The sequence below is a fragment of the Pan troglodytes genome, chromosome 21, assembly GCF_028858775.2.
Source record: "Pan troglodytes isolate AG18354 chromosome 21, NHGRI_mPanTro3-v2.0_pri, whole genome shotgun sequence".
Classification (NCBI taxonomy): Eukaryota; Metazoa; Chordata; class Mammalia; order Primates; family Hominidae; genus Pan; species Pan troglodytes.
Genome location: NC_072419.2, coordinates 64,422,364 through 64,441,313, shown reverse-complemented (window position 1 = coordinate 64,441,313; position 18,950 = coordinate 64,422,364).

Sequence of the window (18,950 nt, the reverse complement as noted above, 5' to 3'; positions counted from 1 at the left end):
CCATGAGATGAGCAGGTGTCCAGAGCCTGCCTCGGGGGACTGAGAGAGGAGGAAGCATGACTCAGTTGAGCTACAGGTCACCTCCTAGATAATTACCAGGGCACTGGTCTGGGAGGATGCCAGTGTGTGTATCCACCAGTTAGGTATCTGAGACTCTCCCTAGTCCATCTCCATGGCCTCTTCCCTTATCAACAGATTTGTACTTATGTGTGGTGTTTAGAGGGGAGCTCAGCTAGTGTGTTTTCCCTTCATAGCACATGGTGCTTTTCTTGGCTGTTGGAAATGCCTGGCCCACGCCCAGTATTAGGGTGGTCCCAACTGTCCCTCAGCTGGATTAGTGAGTGGGCAAGCAGAGGCTGGCATCGGAGCTGAATTGATTAATTAATGAATATATAACATCCCAGGTCCACGGCTGAGCCAACTGCAAGCTAGTGGGCTAGCAAGAGGGTGGACAGATCTCTAGGCAGGAAGCTGGGGTTTTCTTCCTGGACTGTTCTCCAAGGTCTCCATTCTTACAACAGAGGGGAAGATATTCTGGGAGGAAATAAGTGGATGGCTAGGAAGAAAGATCCATTATGTAGTAAGAACAAATTCCGCTTTCCTCCTTGGGAGGTTTTGAGACATTTCTGTTAAGATGATTAATTAAGACTAAATTCATTAACAGTGCCAGACATCGAGGGTTCCTTCATCCTATGGATGTGTGTTGAGAGCTTTTGATGTGTCTGGTGCCAGGAGGGAGTCAGACCTGCAAGGTCTCTGCTTCCCTGGAGCTGGCACATCGAGTGGGAAGACAGATAATGAAGCCAGGAAACAAATGCATGTGTGACCTGGTGCCAGGGAGAGAGGCATGATGTGCTAGGAAGAGAGTCACACCAGGGCATGAGGCCAGTGGGGGCAGGGACAGGCCAGGGGCTGCGGGGCTGTGTTAAACAGGTGGTCAGGGCAGGTCTCTCTGAGGAGGAGACATGTGGGTGCAGATCTGGTGTGGAAGATCAGAAGAATTTCCCACAGAGCGGGTGGTGTGGAGTATAGTTCCCGAGGCAGGAGCAGCATGGGGTGTTTGAAGAATGCAAAGGGGGCCGGTGCAGCTGGAGGGTTCCATGGAAATGAAATGGGTGCAGAAATGGAGGAGCAGGCACTCTGCGTCCCCCAGGAGTTCAGTCTAGCAGGTAAGCAGATGTGAATGCAACTAAATGATAACGCAGCCTTATATACGAAATGACATAGGGTATATGTGATTCAGAGCCAGCCCCAGATGAGACAGAAGAGGACAGAGGAGGTGATGAGTGAGTTGGGTTTTCAAGGATGAATAAGAGTTTGCTAGTCTTCTCCATTCTCCTTGGCAATATCTGCACGGGGTAGCCTGGGTCCAAGACTAGAAATGGGTAGAGTACCGGATAAATGTCCGGGTTTTGGGATCCGACGTAGCTCAGGTCTCGGGTTTGCTGTGTGCCATCTCAGTGACCTTGTGCATATTGCTTAACAACTCTGAGCCCCCATTTCCTCATCTGGAAAAGGGGATCATGACTACACCTCCCAATTTTAGGGATCTGCAGAGGCTGAGAGGAGCAAAGGCAGAGAGCTCTGCGGGAGCCTGACAGCGGGGCTCCCAAACAATGGAGGGCTTCACTCCTGGTTTATCACATTTGTTGTCAGCGTGCAGGCTGTTCCCTCAATCTAAGACACTACGATTTGGGGGAAGGCGTGGGGAGATGGAAATGTGGCTTTGGGTGGAAGTGGGGTTTGCTTCTTGAGGATGACAGTGTTGAAGGAGAGGCTGTGGATGGCCGGTGGCTGGAGGCTGTCCCCAGGGAAGGCTGGGTTCCCCTTTCTCAAGAGGTGAGAGAGGACCCAGAGCTGCACTCACCAGGGACTGCTCCTCTGGGCTCTGCCCTGAGCCTGAGGCTGTCCTGGTCACCCTCAGGGCACCAGCATTCCCCAGCCCCCGTGGGGCACTTCCCTGCATGCTCTGATTTGATGGTGAGATGGTCTGGATCTGTATTCCCTGCAAATCTTATGTTGAATTCTAATCCCCAGTGTTGGAGGTGGGGCCTGATAGGAGGTAATTGGATCATGGGGGTGAATTTCTCATGAATGGTTTAGCACCATCCCCTGGGTATTGTCATTGCGATCACGAGTGAGTTCCTGCGAGATCTGGTTGTTTAAAAGTGTGTGGCCCCTCCCCCGGCCCTTGCTCCTGATCTGGTCTGTGATGTACTTACTTCCCCTTTGCCTTCTGCTGTGATTGCAGCTTCCTGAGGCCTCCCCAGAAGCCAAGCAGATGCCAGCATTATACTTCTTGTACAGCCTGCAAAACTGAGCCAATGAAACCTCTTTTCTTTATAAATTACCCAGTCTCAGGGATTTCTCTGTAGCAATGTGAGAATGATCTCATACAGATGGTCACAGCAACCCCTTGCAGAGGGCTTTGTGACCATTTTGCAGAAGGGAGAACTGGCTCAGTGAGGAACCCTGGCCTTGGAGGGCAGCCCTTCTTCCTTCCTTCCTAGGGGCAGAACTCCTGAGGAAGATGGGGAGCCGACATTTCTGAGTCTTCCTCTCTCTCGTAACCAGGGAAGATGGCTTTATCTTCCGAGATGACTTTCAAGGCTGAAGCATGGCTGTGAATCTCAGCAGTACGTGAGGGTTGAGGAAGCAGTGCAGGTCCAGCTTTTTCTGAGGTGGTGTCTGTAAAAGGCAAAGTTTCCCCTTTTGGCAGCACTGGTGGGGTCATACAGAACCTGCCATATGTCACTACAGCTGACACGCAGACTTAGACACCCTGAGACGCCCACCTCCTGGGTCTCCCCTGAGACTCCTTCCTTGTTTCAACCAACTATGAACGGACCCACAAGCTCGCTCTGTCCAATCAGGATGTGCGTTATCAATCCTTCGTTAGCAGAACCACCGGAAGCACCTCTTCCAACCACTGAAATACCTCTCCCACTCGGCGGTATGGCCCGATTCAGCAAATAAAAATACAGGATGCCCAGTTAAACTCAAGTTTGCATGGGGGTGTACTGTACTTCTACTGAGAAATCACTCGATTCAAATTGATCTGGGCATCTTGAACCTTCGGTGCCACCCCACCCTCAGTGAGTTTCTTCACTGGTCCGTGCCCCATGCTCGGCAAGTTAAGACATTCACATACGTCAAACTCTATTTTTAGTTTTAAGCTCTGGTGGTCTTTTTCTTTGTTTTGTATATCCTTCTCCATTTTCCTCGCTCTGGGGGTTGAAACCCCCTCCCTCTGATATATGAAACCAATTCATGAGCCCCTGGCAGACACAATTTCTTCAACCTAATATATTTTTTTTTTCTGGCAAAATTGTTATTCCACATAGATTTCCAACAGGAAGAGTGGAGAGAGAAAAAGAACTGCCGTACTTGCTGACTACACGTGGGAAACTAGGAAAATATTTACAGCTTGCAGAAGGTTCGCCATGTTCCCGTGTATTAATATTTTTGGCCCTCTCTCAGTTCTCTGGGACAGTTTATTTTTTATTTTTTTCATTTTGCTGTTGCTTTATAAAACATGTCGACAACTGGAGCCAACCGCTTCTTTTTTAGTTTTTAAGCTTAAACAGCTTTCTTTTTTATTTTATGATTTTTTTTTTAAACCAAAGAATGCTTTGTGCCATGAGTGGTTTCTGCCAGCCTGCATGCCTTTCTCACAGCACGGGTGATCATTACCTCAACTGCACAACAAAAGCATGGAGGCTGGAGCTGAAAGTGCCAATTTGTAGGGAATGTATTTGATGGCTTAACTGAGCTTCAGCTTAAGGGACCCAGAGGTTCTTCTCTTTTCACACTCATTATGCCCTCTTTAGTCACAGCCCACGAACTCCCCTCCTGCTTCACAAATAGTCTCCACTCCACGCACCTAAAGTAACAATTAGCATCACTCTCTGGGTCTTATTGAAGAAGAACAAAGCCGCACCCCTCCTGCTGCACCCAGGAAGCTCCCTCGTAAGTCTGCCCTCTATTTGGCCTAATTATCCAATGCCGCTCCAATGAGAGGCTGCGCACCAAGCTGAGGGTGGATTTCATCCCGCTCTCTCCTCCCGACATCTCTCAAGCCAGCTCTTGGGAGTTGAGAAAAGCCCAACCCCTGTGTGAAGAGATAGTCAGCTGACGCCAGGGGAAAAGAACCAACTTAGATTTCCAAGTGTGAATCCCACTCAGTGGTCCTGGCCATTTAAGGTGGGAAATGCCCGGGAGCCCTCTTCAGGCACCATTAGTGGTGAAGGCGGAGAGGGTATTCTGAGCTTTGGCAATGGGCAGCCCGTTTCCATCTGCCCTGAAGTTTCCATGCCTGGAAGGAGCCTGGCTGGAAATGTGGACAGTTGGGGAATGGAGCTTTGGCTTCTGAAGGGTTAGATGTAGGTTTCAGTCACAAATACTGAACTTGACTGGGAATTTAAGTGCAGTAATTCTCTAGGATTCCGGACCATTTTACTTAACTGGGATGGCAATGGGGAGGACTCTGTGGCCCATGGAGGGTCAGACAGAGGGTTTGGAAGGAAAACTGGATCATTGGGTAGAAGCAGGTGGAAGGAGGTTTTTTCCATAAAATTACAACACCCGTTCATTCGTTTACTCAACTGGGTGGCACTAGGGAAACTTGTACTACTGTGTACATGGTTGAGCTGTCAATCTGATGATGACAGTAGCAGAAGTAATAGCTGAAATTTATTAAGCACTTCCAATAAGTATTTCCCAAGCATCATTGCATTTCATCCCCATAATAGCCCAATGATGTAGACTATGATCATTCTTATTTTGCAGAGGCAGATACAGAATCAGAGAAGTTGAGCCACTTGCTCATGGTCACACAGCTATAAAGATGGAAACCAAGGTCCAGATGCCCTTAGTCATCAACAAGACTAATTTCAAGTATGCCTGGACTATATCTGTCTTGGCCCCTTAGATGGATAGTGGACAGGAATGTATCATTTCCCAAAAAACAGTCTCAACAATTTGAATGATTATAAAGACAGTGAATGGCATTGCTATTTTCTGTGTTTTCCTACTCTCTCTCTCTAGATTTGAGTGAAAGGTATTTCAGATGAAAATGTGTGGGTATTTGTTAAGGGCCTACTGTGTGCCTAGCTCCCTGTGTGGTGTAGGTCGGCACACAGAGTGAACAACGGGCAAGGCTGTCCCCGAGTGGATGGTCTGGGGTCAAAGTCTCACTCTACCTTCCAGACCCTGCCACCTGGAGAGTGCTCAGCACATAGTGGGCCCTGCTTTGTCCAGTGAAGGCTATTCTATCCATTCTGAGGATGGACACTTCACCCAGGACATGAAATGGCATAAGTGGTTAAGAACTGTGGTCTCCATCTTCATGGCAAGGAGAGCTCTTTTCCTATCATGGACGTGGAGACAAGACCCACTGGGACCCTGTGTGTTTTATCTAAAAGGCAAATGGATTTGTGGATTGATCTCTTTCAGCAGCCTTCACACCGGTGTCTGGGGAGACATCTCTTTGAGACTCCTATTGTTCATTTTCAGATAACTTCATATAAAATGGATTTTAAATGAAAGCTTGGGGGCTCTATGAAATCCAGAAGGCTAAGTTGGAAATATCTATTATTTCAGAGATTTGCTGGCACTGTGATTACAGAGGAGCTCCGTATGTGCCAGGTCTTTTAAACTCAGTTAATGAGAATCGCAGCTGCGACGGCCCCCAGTTCCTGACCGTCTAATCATTGCAGAGGATTAGCGGGGGTGCTGGGATGGGAATCTGGGGGGACTTCAGCAGGTACAGAGTTGAGGGGCTGTGATCTGCAGTTGGCCTCGCTGACCTGCATTTTTTTTTTTTCCTCTGTGATTGGGAGAGAGAAAAAAGGAGAGAGTGAGCAAGTTGAGATTCTTGGGTTTATAAAATTTTTGTGATGCCTTGACACTGTCCATGATAGAAGAGAGGTCCTGAGCTCCAAGCTCTTGGGGTCACCTAGACATACCCAAGGAAGTTGCAAGTCCTCCTGGATCAGAGGAAGTTTGGAATCTCTAAGAAGAAAGGAAGCCTGCTGCTGGAGTCTCCCAAAGACCCCCTGATGAATATAAGAACCCTACATTTGTCCTGCTTATCAGCTGGGCCTTTGTCCTAACTGGGTGCCTTTGAATGGCTTTGGTCTGGGAGGGGCACACTATGACCTGTTCCTATGTATGTGCCTCTGGCCTGGAGAATGGGCTGGGAAGCAACACTGGAGGTTGGGGCCTAGGAGGGGGTTTGCTGATATCTAGATGTGTGGTGATGAGGCCCAGGCCACAGAAGTAGCATTCGGGTTGGAGAGAAAGATACAGGGGGTATGGGAGAAATGAGGAGAATGTGTCAGCCAGGACTATCTTACCTGAAAGGGTTAGAGAGTCAGCTCAAATCAGCTTTGCATGAAGACAGGGGATTATTTAGCTCTCATGTTTGAAGAGTCTAGAGGCTTCAGATAAGGCTGCATCCAGGGGTTCAAGGATTGCCATCAGAACCAGATCTTCTTGACTCTGTGCTCCCCTGCACTGGCCCATCTCAGGCAGGTCACTCTGTGTGCCGACCTACACCACACAGGGAGCTAGGCATACAGTAGGCCCTTAACAAATACCCACACATTTTCATTTGAAATACGTTTCACTCAAGTCTCAGAGAGAGAGAGTGGGAAAACACAGGAAATAGCAATGCCATTCACTGTCTTTATAATCATTCAAATTGTTGAGACTGTTTTTTGGGAAATGACACATTCCTGTCCACTATCCATCTAAGGGGCCTAGACAGATATATTCCAGGCATACTTGACATTAGTCTTGTTGATGACTGAGGGCATCTGGATCTCCAGGTTGGATGGAGGTTGTTGTCCTCCCCATTGCTCCTCCGCATGTCTCAGGGTTTGCGCCGACTGCACTGTTGTGGGTCATGTGCCACCATGGTCACCATGGTCAGAGGACAGAAGCTGACAGGCAGGCTGGGGCCCCATGGCCACCCCAGCCACATGGATCCAGAGTGAGGCGTGTTGGTTCCTGAAGAGACGACCAAGGTGCGGCAGGCAAACCTGTGCTGCTGGGGTGTGGAGGCCTGGGGATGTTGGCAGGGGGTGGAATCCATGTCACAGGTGGCTCTGAGGTGGGACCAGGGGCTGGGCCTGGATGCCACGAGTGGAGCCTCCCAAGGGTCGGGGCAGACACCACAACATTTGGACTGGATTAAAGCAGAATGACTCCGTGGCTCTGCCTGAGGTGGGTTTCCCTGATTTATAGATGCGCAATGATCTGGCTCTCGTTTGCCTGTAACTCAGCTGTCACTTCCACTTTATCTCGTATTTAAGACCCTGTCACGGTGCGATGCGTTCACTGCGCCTTGTTCAGGGAAAAAGGGTGACCCTGTGCAATTTTGCTTTTATCTCCTGGGACAATCAGCTTTATCACGCTGGCCGTAATCCGAACAGGTTTTACAGGAATATATTTTTTTTCTTTTGGGTTGAATGCAGAAGATGTTTTGCTGGTGAGTTCATTGTGCTGGGGGCCTGTGGAAACCTGGGCTCAGGGCTGTCCTTGGGGGCACTGAGACAACCTGGCCATTCAACTCAATTGTCCAGCCCACTCCCCATCCAGTGTGGGAGGCTCAGCCTGCCTCAGGCCCTTTGCTGGTTCTTCCCAAAACCCATTTTACGTCCACATGGTCCTTACTCTTCAAGACTGACCTTGAGTTCCTGGGGATCACAGGGTCCCCTGTCGTCCTTGAGGCCTCTGCTTGACGGGATGAGGGGCAGCCCCACCTGAGCCCCACTCCTGTCCCTATGTGACTGTGTGCTCCGGGAAGGCAGCTCCATCTCCTTGGTTCTGGTTTGGCCCCGGTGAAGGACCTGGGCTCAAAGGACCCTTGGGTCCCACTGCTCCTGGCTCTGGTCTCTCATCAGGATGCCCAAATAAACAGGATGCCCCCGCGGGAGCCCAGCTGCCGAGCCAGGCAGGGATTGCCAGTTGTCACTCATTGTCCGGGTGGCTCTCTGCCCTGGCCATGCTGGTGCTCCTGCTTTAGAACAGATATTTTGTATCATCCCCTTCGCTGTCCTGTGATGACATTCAGAGATAATATAATGCCCTAGCTAGGAAATCAAGGAGAAATAAGAGGAAAGTAATATAAACTAAGGAAATAGAATGATGGGGATGGAATCCTCCAGGCTTTGCTGCATTACGAGACAAGGGGGGTGGGCAGGTGGCCAGGCCTGTGGGTGGGATCCTCCTGACTGTGCCACCTCGTGACTGTGCCACCCTGACACTGTGCCACCCCAGATGCTGTTGACTCAGAGTAGAGCATATTGGCCACTCAGCTACCACAGTGACATTGCTGTTGGTGATGTGATTTCGTGAAACGACTCTTGGTTTTCACTGAATGCATCCAGCAGTTTTATTTCAGAGAAACTAAAGCCAAATAAAGTGGCACGGGAAACATGGTGGATTTTTATGTGTGAGAAGACCTTGTACTTCTGTGTGAAAGGGAAGGTGGTTCCAGGCTTAGATAACGTGAAGCAGGATGTTCACTGACAGGCACATCCAGTGGGTTATTCCCAAGTCCTTGGGGTGGGGACTTTGCTTTGGGGTCCTGACTGCCTTGTATGTTGTGGGAAAGCCTTTTCCCTTGCACACCAAGTGGTGCTAGCATTGTGATAATCCCCAAACAGCTCCCTACCCCAGCATTTCTAAAATTCTCCCCCAAACCTCTTGAGAACCCCTGCACGTTATATTCAACACTCACAGCAGTCCCGGGGTGGGGGTGGATATTTCTGCTGCCAGCTTACAGAGAGACCTAGGAGGGGAGCAAAGATTCCCTCTTGGTGTTAAAGGCACTCACAGGCTGGGCAGGTTTCAGAGTCTTGTGACATTTGCTAGTAAGAGTCAGCACTTCTAAGCCCAATGCACTCATGTATCCAATTATTTATCAGACACTTAGTGACAGCCAACATAGATTAATCAGCACCAGCTCTGCTCTCAAAAGGCAATTATCTTATAAGGGGGTGGACTGGGTTGAATGGTGCCCCCTCCCCCAACTCCTGTCCACCTGGAACTTGTGAGTGTGATCTTATTTGGAAATAGGATCTTTGCAGATGTAATTAGTTAAATTAAAATGAGGTAATACTGGATTATCAGGTTCCTAACCCAATAACATGTCTTTATGAGGAGACCACATGCAGACACAGAGACACAAACACACAGGGAAGAAGGCCATGTACAGATGGAAGCGGAGATTGGAGTGAGTCTGCCATAAGCCAAGGATTGCCGGCAACCCCCAGAAGCTGGAAGAGGGTGGGAAGGATCTTCCCCTGGAGGCTCTGGAGGGAGCACGGCCCTGCTGAAGGCTGGATTTTGTACTTCCAGCCCCAGGAATGTGAGGGAAGAAATCTCTGTTGTTTTGAGCCATTCAGTTTGTGTTAATGTGTTAGGGCAGCCCTAGCAAACCAATTCAGGGGCACACACGGATACTAACACCCACAGTACAGACTGCTGAGTGCCTGGACAGAATCTCATGGGCACAGTGAGAAGGGGCCCCTGGTCCAGGTTTCTAAATCCAGCAAATCTTCCTTGAGGGAGGAGACCTCAAACAAAACATACAAACCAAACGCCCAGCATAACAGGCTCTGGGAGGGATGTGAGCAGCCTGTGAATGGTTAGACAAACTCCGTGACTGGGACTGTCCTGGCTCAATACACTCCGACCTCCCCCAGGAGCTGAGGGTGCAGCGTGGAGGAGGGGCTGAGTATGGTTTGATGGCTCCAGGGTGGGGTCCTTCAGCCTCACGAACCTGGCTCCATATCCCAGCCCTGCCAGCCCCCGGCTGCGAGCACTCAGGCCAGCCCCCTAGTCTCTTTCAACCTCGGTTGTCCCCATAACGTGGGCATGATAATGGTACCCACCTCAGGGCTCAGGGAGGAGCCAGCGACTCGGCACATGAAACGTCTTAGGACAGAGACCAACCCGTGCCACGGGAGGGTGGTAGCATCTTCCCGAACAGAGAGGGCCACGTCCTCACCAAGCCTCATGCATGTGAAGTGCATGGGTTATGTTTCACGAATGGGCCTTCCCTGAAGGTACAAATATTAGAAATAGGAAGGAGAGAAAGACTGAAAGATGGAGATGTTAGGGGAGAAATGCATGACTGTTGCCAAGGGAAAATTACGCAGGACTCTGAGATTTCACCTGCCTTGGGGATCTTCCCGGAAATATCTGCCTGGAATGTTGCAACTCTTCCTAGGAACCTGCCCAGCCTGGTGCAGAAAGCATCTCAATTTGCACTGGGCTCTCTTATGTCATTCATTTTACTTGTAAAATGGCAGACATTATTTCTCTGTAGAGCTTCCCCAGGATACAGGGATTTCAGAAAAAAATTCCGGGAAAGACTAGAAAAAAGCATTGGCCTTTTCTATACAGGATTGCAAATTTTAATCGCTGCAGCCCAAGTTAAAGAAGAGCCAAGGGTTCTTCATCCAGGATCGTCAATATTGGTTGGGCACTTACTATGTGCCAGCATCATGCACCTGCAATACTCTGGAGTTTTAAAATGAATCCAAGGTGGACATTATCCCATAAAGCAGATGAGGAAACTGAGGCCCAAGATGGCTGTGCTACTGGCCCAGGACAGCTGATCACTGCCTATAATAAAATCTAAAATGTCTTCGGTTATTAAACACTATTGCCTTATGTACCATAAAAATACCATGGCGTGGAAAAGGGGCTTCCATATCAGTGCACTTGAAGTTGACTTTGCTGCAGGAAGACTTGGTGGAGAAGTAGCCAGGCACACATGATCCCTGAGCTCCTGCTGCTGCATGGGAGGTGTGCAGGGCTGGGCACAGCTGGATGTGGAGCACCTCAGAAAGGGCTCAGGCAGAGGATCCTGCCCTGTAATGCTCTACCCAAGCATAGGGATGGAGGCCAAGGGATGCCTAATCCACAATTAGTGACCTTGTAGAGCAGGCGGCCTCGTGCCCAGCAGCTGATATCAGTCTGTTTTCCCTGGAGACAACTCAGTCGTGTGGAGCTAGCTCCTTGCTAACCTCGCAAAAGAGGGAGAAAGTGAACCTCCCAGGCCATCCAGGTGTCTGTCATCGCTCGGGCCTTTAAACCCAATATCCATCAATCAATCATGAGTTGCATCTCAATCTCAGAGAAGTTAAATTGTGAAATAACGTGTATTTTAAAATCAGTGAAATAAAGGGTTCACCCCAGGTCTGGTGAGCACAGAGAACCTGCCTCTAAAGTGTAAAGGCACCCACCCTAGCCAGTTGCCTCACTGGCCCAGGAGGGCATCTCCCATCTCTTCCACTCCTTGCTCTTCTGCCAAATCACGTTGCTGCAACCTCACGGTGGATTTCTGGGCACCCTCCTGGGCTGTGACTGAATCTGTCTCTCAATGGGCTGCTAGTGGTGACAGTGAGTTTCAGGGTCTTAGTGGCAGGGGAGTGGGGACGATAGAGGACAAGACCCTGTGGGAGGTGCTGGAGATTGGAGGTTGGTGATAGCAGGTGCATGAAGAATTGGGCCACAGAGAGGGAATGCGTGGTGCTTGTGGTGCTGCAGGTGTGGTCAGGTGATCACAGGTGGCTCTGGCAACTTGGCAGTCTCCTAGAACCTCAGCTTCCTAACCAGAGAAGTGTCAGACATCCTCGCTGTCATCTGTTCTGGAAGCTTTAAAGGTGCACAGCTCTGTGCTTTGTCCAGTTTAGTTCACAGTGAAATTCATTCATTCATCCTTTCATTGATTCACGCATTCATTCACAAATATTTGTGAGTGTCACATGTGCATGTACAGCAGCAAGCAAGTTAACATGGTCCCATTGTTACGAATCTTTCTTTCTGTCAGCCCCAGTGGGTGGTGGGCCCCATGGGGTACAGGGGGTGATGAGGGAATGGTGGTATATATGCCCCAGCCTGAGACTCCAGGGGCTCCCGGCCTGCGGGGTGGAAGGTGGTGTCCAGTTCCACATGGGCATTGAAGGAGGGGCACACAGCTTCCTTGAAGATCTGCCCTGTCCTGGCACAGCTGAGTGGTCAAGGGGACGTGCTGCTGTATCTGAGACACAAAGGATGGGGACTAGGAGGATGGAGGCCCTGGCAGAGGGAACCATGGACACAGGCACTGGCGTGGGAAGTAGCGAGTTCATACCCCCTCCCTAACATGGTCAGCTTCCACCCAGCCCTGCATGGATGCACAACCCCTTCCACTGCCCTCCACCCGGCAGAGAGGGCTGGACAGTCATGAGCTGCCTGTGCTTGCTGAGGGCAACGTGTTTGCTCTTAGGGTAAGGGCGAGGCTTCTCATGGTGGACACAGGCCCTACCTGGGCTGACCCATTTACCTTGACTCTCCCTTCCACTCTCTCAGCCCCTCCTCACAATCTGTGCTCCTGCCACACTGGCCGCCTTCCCATCTAGGAAACACTTCAGGCAAATTCCAACCTCAGCGCCTTTGCACTTGCCACCCCCATGCCTGGCGTACACTCTCCGTTTCTTCCTCTTCCCTTAGAATACAACTCTGCTGTCACTTCCTCCAGGAAGCCTTCCCAGACCAGGCCAGATGCCCACCCCATTTCTTTGTGCCACCCTGTCCTCTTCCGACAGCGTGACTTCCTAGCAGGTTTTCACAGTTGAGTTTTCGCAACACTGAACTCTCAGAGTCCAGGACAGTGATGGCTCTTGGTTGGCACTCAACACATATTTGATAGACAGATGAATGAGACAACGAGTGAGAGAACGGGGGTTGTTGGGGAAGTGTCAGGCTGCTGTTCCCAGCACACACTCATGCCAACGGGCTCCAAAGAACCCACGAATTAACTGGCATCCTGAGTGTTCAAAATGTTTGCAGAAATCAGGACAAGGCGGGAGCAAAACAAGGCCCTATCTTTGTGTCTTTGTCTTCCCTTCCTCCCTCCTTTAGGGTTTCTTGCTCACAGCTGTGAATGCTGCAGACCCAGGGAAGGTGCCCACCATACCTGGGCCCTCACAGCCCTCATTGAGCTGCTCCCCAGCTCAGCTATGCACAGTGGAAGCAGGAGAAATATAAAGACCCAACTTCGTGTTCCTTGGCTCCTGTGGATTTAAGTGAAACTCTTAGTGTTACTTCAGAGTAGATTTTTTTTTTTGGGAGATGGTGAGGTGGGGTGGGTATATTTTATGCAAAGCCTGTTTCAAATCAGAGAGAGCATTTCCCCCCTTCTTCCTCTCCCATGAAAGGCAGGGGGTCTAAGACATTTTAATAGCTTTCATATTCCTTGCTCCAAATATATTATTTCAGCACAATAGTTTCTTTGCAGGAGAATTGCTTAAATGATTCAAAATGGATTTAAAAATATATTTCAAGTTTTAATTTTAGGCACAGCACATTAATGAGCGGAGTGCCTTAGAGACTGCCTGTCCAACATATTCACAATATTCTCAGCACAGATGTTATTCCATCTAAATCCTTTTAGGGGGAAGAAACCAGTACTTTTTTTCTTGGGGGATGTCAGAAAATATATTATTTTTGAAATTATATTTTGATCCCAGAATTCTGCACAAAATATCATTGTTAGGGTCTGGGTTTGTCAAGTGACTTGGACACCAAACTTTTAAAAAGTGGGGGAAGGAAAAGCAGCCCAGGATGTTGGATTTGTTTCTCGCCGTTGCCTTCTCTGGACGAGGACTTCGCGCTGCAACACACAGGATGAGACATGATGAAAACTTTCCTGAGCTGTGCACTTGGAAGCTTCAACATCTTTTAAACAGTGGCAAAAAATTGGAAGGAACTGGGTTGGATACAAAAACATTTAGAAAGAGTGGCTCTCATTTTTTGTTTTGTCTGCTGGAAGACGCAAACTCTCATAGTTAATGCAGCATTATCCCCTTTGGTTCTCAAATGATGAATCAGGCTCAGTCATTTTTGTGTATGTATTTGCAACACTCATGGCCGGGAGCGCTGACTTCTTTTGTTTGTAAATATCTACATGGGAGAGGTGCAGATTCAGAGCCGAGTATTTTCCTCCAGGGTGGGGCCGGCAGTGTATTGCCTTACTCTTGCACTGAGCAGTGAGAAGGGGTTGGAGCCGACAGGTGAGCTCCAAGTGCCCCCGTAAGCTGGGTGGTCATGGGTGAAAGAATTATTCTCTCTGAATAGTTGTCTGTAGAATGGGGGGATGACAGGAGTGCAGGCACAGCACAATGCCTGGGACATGGTCAAAGTCCCGTGAACTTGACCCCTTTTATCTGCGCTGTCAACGTTTTCCTCCCTCTGTCCTTCCTGACAGCAATTTCCCACCTGCAGTCCTGTGCATAGTAGAACGCTCAAAGAGAGAGCTCCACCTCACTTTGTCTGCAAGAATCAGCCAGAGCTGACTCTTATTCAAACTGGCACCACATCCGCGGGGTTCTAGCAAGAATTGCTGGGCTCCTAGCCAGGTAACTGGCTGAGAAGTGCTCACTCTGTAGAGCCCCCACCGCCTCCCTGCTGGCTTACCTGAGGGGGCTTGGCAGAGGAGCTGAGCTCAGGGAGGTGGGGCTTCTGGAGTTTGAGACTTGGTCCTCTCCTCCCACTGCCTTCCCTGGCCACCAGTTCAGGGAGGCTGTGAGCAGAAGAGGTCCAAGTGACAGAGGTACCCTCAGCCACTTTCTGTTTCAGATGCTGGCATAGCTTAGCTTTTGATATACAAGAAAGAGACAATTTAAAAGATCCCTCCCTCCCTTTAAAAAAAGACCTTATTTTTTTAAGAGCAGTTTCAAGTTCACAGCAAAACTGAGTAGAAGGTGCAGAGATTTTCCATAAACCCCCTGCCTCCACACAGGCACGGCCTCCCTCACTATCAACATCCCCCACCAGAGCGGGACACTCGCCTCCCTAGTTGTGTTTGTTTTTGTCTTTTGAGCATCTTTTCTTTGTTTTGTGCCTCCTTAGTGTGGCCATAGAGTTGGAACCATACAGTGTGTGCTTTTCAGACTGACTTCTTTCACTTAGTAACATGCTGTCGGTTTCCTCCACATCTTTTCCTATCTCGATAGCTGGTTCCTTTCTTAGTACTGAATAAAATTCCAGTGCCTGGATGTACTACGGTTCATCCATTCACCAACCCAAGGACATCGCGGTGGATTCTAAGTTTTGGCAATTATGATGAAAGCTGCTCTAAACAAATCCTCTGGGTAAAATATCAGGGAGCACAATTGCTGTGTGGTATGGAAAGAATATGTGTAACTTTGCAAGAAGCTGTGAAACTGTCTTCCAAAGTGGCTGCACCATTTTGCATTCCCACCAACCAGGGGTGAGAGCTCTCGGTGCTCCAATCCTCACCAGCATCTGGTGGTGCCGCCTCCCCCCACTTTTTTTTTTTTTTTTTTTGACAAGGAGTTTTTTTTTTTTTTTTTTAAGACAGAGTCTCGCTCTGTCGCCCAGGCTGGAGTGTAGTGGCACAATCTCGGCTCACTGCAACCTCCGCCTCCCAGGTTCAAGCAATTCTCTTGCCTCAGCCTCCTGAGTAGCTGGAATTACAGGCGCTCACCACCACACCCAGCTAATTTTTGTATTTTTAGTAGACACAGGGTTTCGCCATGTTGGCCAGGTTGGTCTCGAACTCCTGACCTCAAGTGATCCATCCGACTTGGCCTCCCAAAGTGCTGGAGTTACAGGCATAAGCCACCACACCTAGCCACCTTTTTAATAATAAAATATTTTATTTTTTAAATTATTGAAATAATGCATACTCAAATAAAAATATAATCTTAGAGTTCATATGGAAGAAGAGATGCCCTCAGAATAGCTAGGAAACGTGGAAAATGAGAAGAGTGATGGAGGATTTACCTATCCAGGTATTAGTATAGGCTCTAAAGGTCCTGTAACCAAGTCAGTTTTGGTGTCGTGACAGGGACTAGATTAGTGAAGCAGGAAGTGAAGTGGAACTGTCCTTATAACTCAGAAGGTATATACGGAGAGAGCTGATGTTCAAGACAGGAGGATGGATGAACCCTTTGACAAATGGGAGAACATGAAAATGGAACCAATGGTCCATGGATACAGAAATCAACTCTAGAGGAATTAAATACTTACAAGTAACACAATAATCATAATAGTATTGCAAGAAATGTGTGATACTGCAGTTACAATCTAGGGGCCAGGGAGACCTTCCTCACGGAGACTGGAAACCCAGAAGCTATAAAGAAAAGATGGATTTTTTATTTTATTTTATGAAGTTGAGAAGTTTTGCCTGCCCAAGAGATCACAAAGGCAATAAACAAAAGGCATTCCAAGAAAAACATTTATAACCAAGATGTCAGACAAAGGGTTAACTTCTATGCAATACAAAAATTCAAACAATCCAGATGTGTTTAAAGCGAAATGTGAATGTGTTCCCCCTGCCTGCAAGCCCCTTTCCTGGGGGAGATCACTTTTAATGGTTTGATGAATTTCCTTCTGGATGCTTTTTTTCCCCATCATGCTGCAAAAGGAATTAATTTTAGTTTTCCTCTGAGCTGCAGCGCTGGGAGAGCGGGAGAGCCAAGCTGCCTTTATTTTTATCGATTGCCCTTTTCCCCAAACCTGCCATTTGCATCTCACCTGCCATATCTGTGCCATTATTTACTTAATCCTTTCTTTTACATTCACACACTTTTGAAAACATACAGTTATTTTAAAAAGGAAGCTTCAAGTCATGACCATAAGTGAAAAATCAGTGCCATTTGACCTATGTGGAAGGCCATGGTCATGAAAATAATGAAAGCTGATGTTACGAAATTCCAGTTTGGTGCCGTAGCTGCTCACTCTCTCTATTAAAAAGGGTGGTGGCAGCACTGGGGAGGTGCTGGAAATTGACTAGTCCCCACTGGGGACTCTCCTGGGCCAAGCAAAGGACTAAAAAGGAATGGCTCTGTCAGCGTGTGTATCTGTGGTTTTGATGCTACGTGTACCTCCCAAATCACCTTGTGACCCCCCAGTTTGGGATGTGCCCTCCTTTTCAAGAACAGTTAATTCGATGGGACTGGATAGAAGGAGAAAGAAGCAGGTCTTCTTTTTTTTTGGAGATGGGGTCTCACTCTGTTACCCAGTCTGGAGTGCAGGGGCATGATCATAGCTCACTGCAGCCTCCACCTCCCTGGTTCAAGCCATTCTCCTGTCTCAGCTTTCCAAGTAGCTGCGACTACAGGCATGACCCACCATACTCAGCTAATTTCAACATTTTTCTTGCTGTGTTACCTAGGCTTGTCTTGAACTCCTGGGCTCAAGCAATCCTCCCTCCTCAGCCTCCCAAGGTGCTGGGATTACAGCCATGAGCCACTGTGCCTGGCCGAAAGTAGGTCTTCTTGAAGTCAGCACAGTTTAGAAGTCAGTCTTCAATCTTCCAAATACCACAATTTTTCTTTAAATAAACATGCATTCAGAGGAGAACTCAAATGGAAGAAAAACATGCATAATCCTACCAGTAAATTTTCCAAAACTCCTAATGCAGTTTTTTATGACTTGAACTTATCAATATAGTATTTTGAGATGCACTGAAATATTTAGAGAAATTTGGTTGTAACCAATGACAACTAAATACACTTGCCTGTTTTTTCAAAAAAATAAAGGAGTAATAATTTGGTGAAGTTTTCAGAGTGGTTGCCAGTCACTGCTAGGAAAGATGTCGTTAGCTTCTGGCAAGTCAGAAAAGTAGGATGAAGAATCTGATCTTGAAATATCTTCTTTTTTTTTTCTTTTTCATCTTGCTGCTTTTCTTCCCGACACTAAAAGATTTGTCTTCCTGACAAATTGATGTAGAAAGCAGCACACCTGTGACCCAAAGAGAAACTTGAAAATGTGTGTCCTTACCGTGCGTTCAGATATTGTAGCTTTAGTGTAAGTTTTAGAAACGATTTCAGTAAAACATGCCTCTTCTAGGTCATCCTGGGATCAGTTCAGGGTGAGGCCCTGGGGAACACAGGATGTGGTCTGTGAACAAAAGCAATATTTGTGCCCGCAATTGACTGCAGTGGGGAAGGGCTCTGATTTCAAACAGAATATTTCAAAAGGCATTGCTTACTCTTGGTCTTAGAGCTATGCTCTGACTGGCTGTATTCCAAAGAAGTCCAGAAAGAGAAGGCGATATTTCAAAGTATTATTTCTTTGTTGCATTCTTCACTCTCTGTAATCACATGTTTCTGTGTATTATCGTGTGTTTAATGTCTGTCTGGCCAGCTGCTCTCCACAAGGGCAGGGCTCTTCTCTTGCCCACAGTGCCTCACTCTGCCTGGCACATACAGCAGAACGAAAGAAAAATGGAAATGAAGGTTTATATCCCAAGATATAAATACATAAAACAAACGAGTGTGTTCTGAGTGATTAGCTTGATAATTGCAGACAGTGCGTCAGCCTTCCTGTGGTCTCCTGAGGACAGTTCGGTAGCTAAAAATCTCCCAGCGTTGTCAAAAGCAAGTGCCCTAATTAAGTTAATTCAACTAAGGCAAAGAAGGGAGGAAAGACGGCTGCAGTTTTTTGCAAAGGAATCAAGGGGGATGGAAATAAGAAAATAATTCGCTAGGGGAATAAAAACTGCAAGCCCATCTGAATGAGATTCTCATTTTCTCATACCAGCTTCCCCTCGAGAAGCCAAGTTCCACGCCATCCGCCAAATGATCACTCAGCATCCACCGGACAGATTGGTGGGGGCCGGTGGGGGGAGGAGGAAGGAGGAAGCAAAGAGACAACAGCAGCACCACTCACTGGCTCTCTCACTCTCCGCATTCAACAAGTCCGGAAGGATTTGGTTGCCTGGTACAAAGCCTTTCGGGGAGAAAGTTTGAAAGGCTTTGGAAATGTTTAGAAGCTCTTCTAAGATGGAATTTAAAAAATTACTTATTTGGATAAAATATGGTATTTCATAGTTCCATTTTGAACATATTTGGAATAAGTAAAGACAAAAAAGAAAGAAAAGAAACAGGAATTTGGATTCTCAGGGGAAGTGGACCGAGATG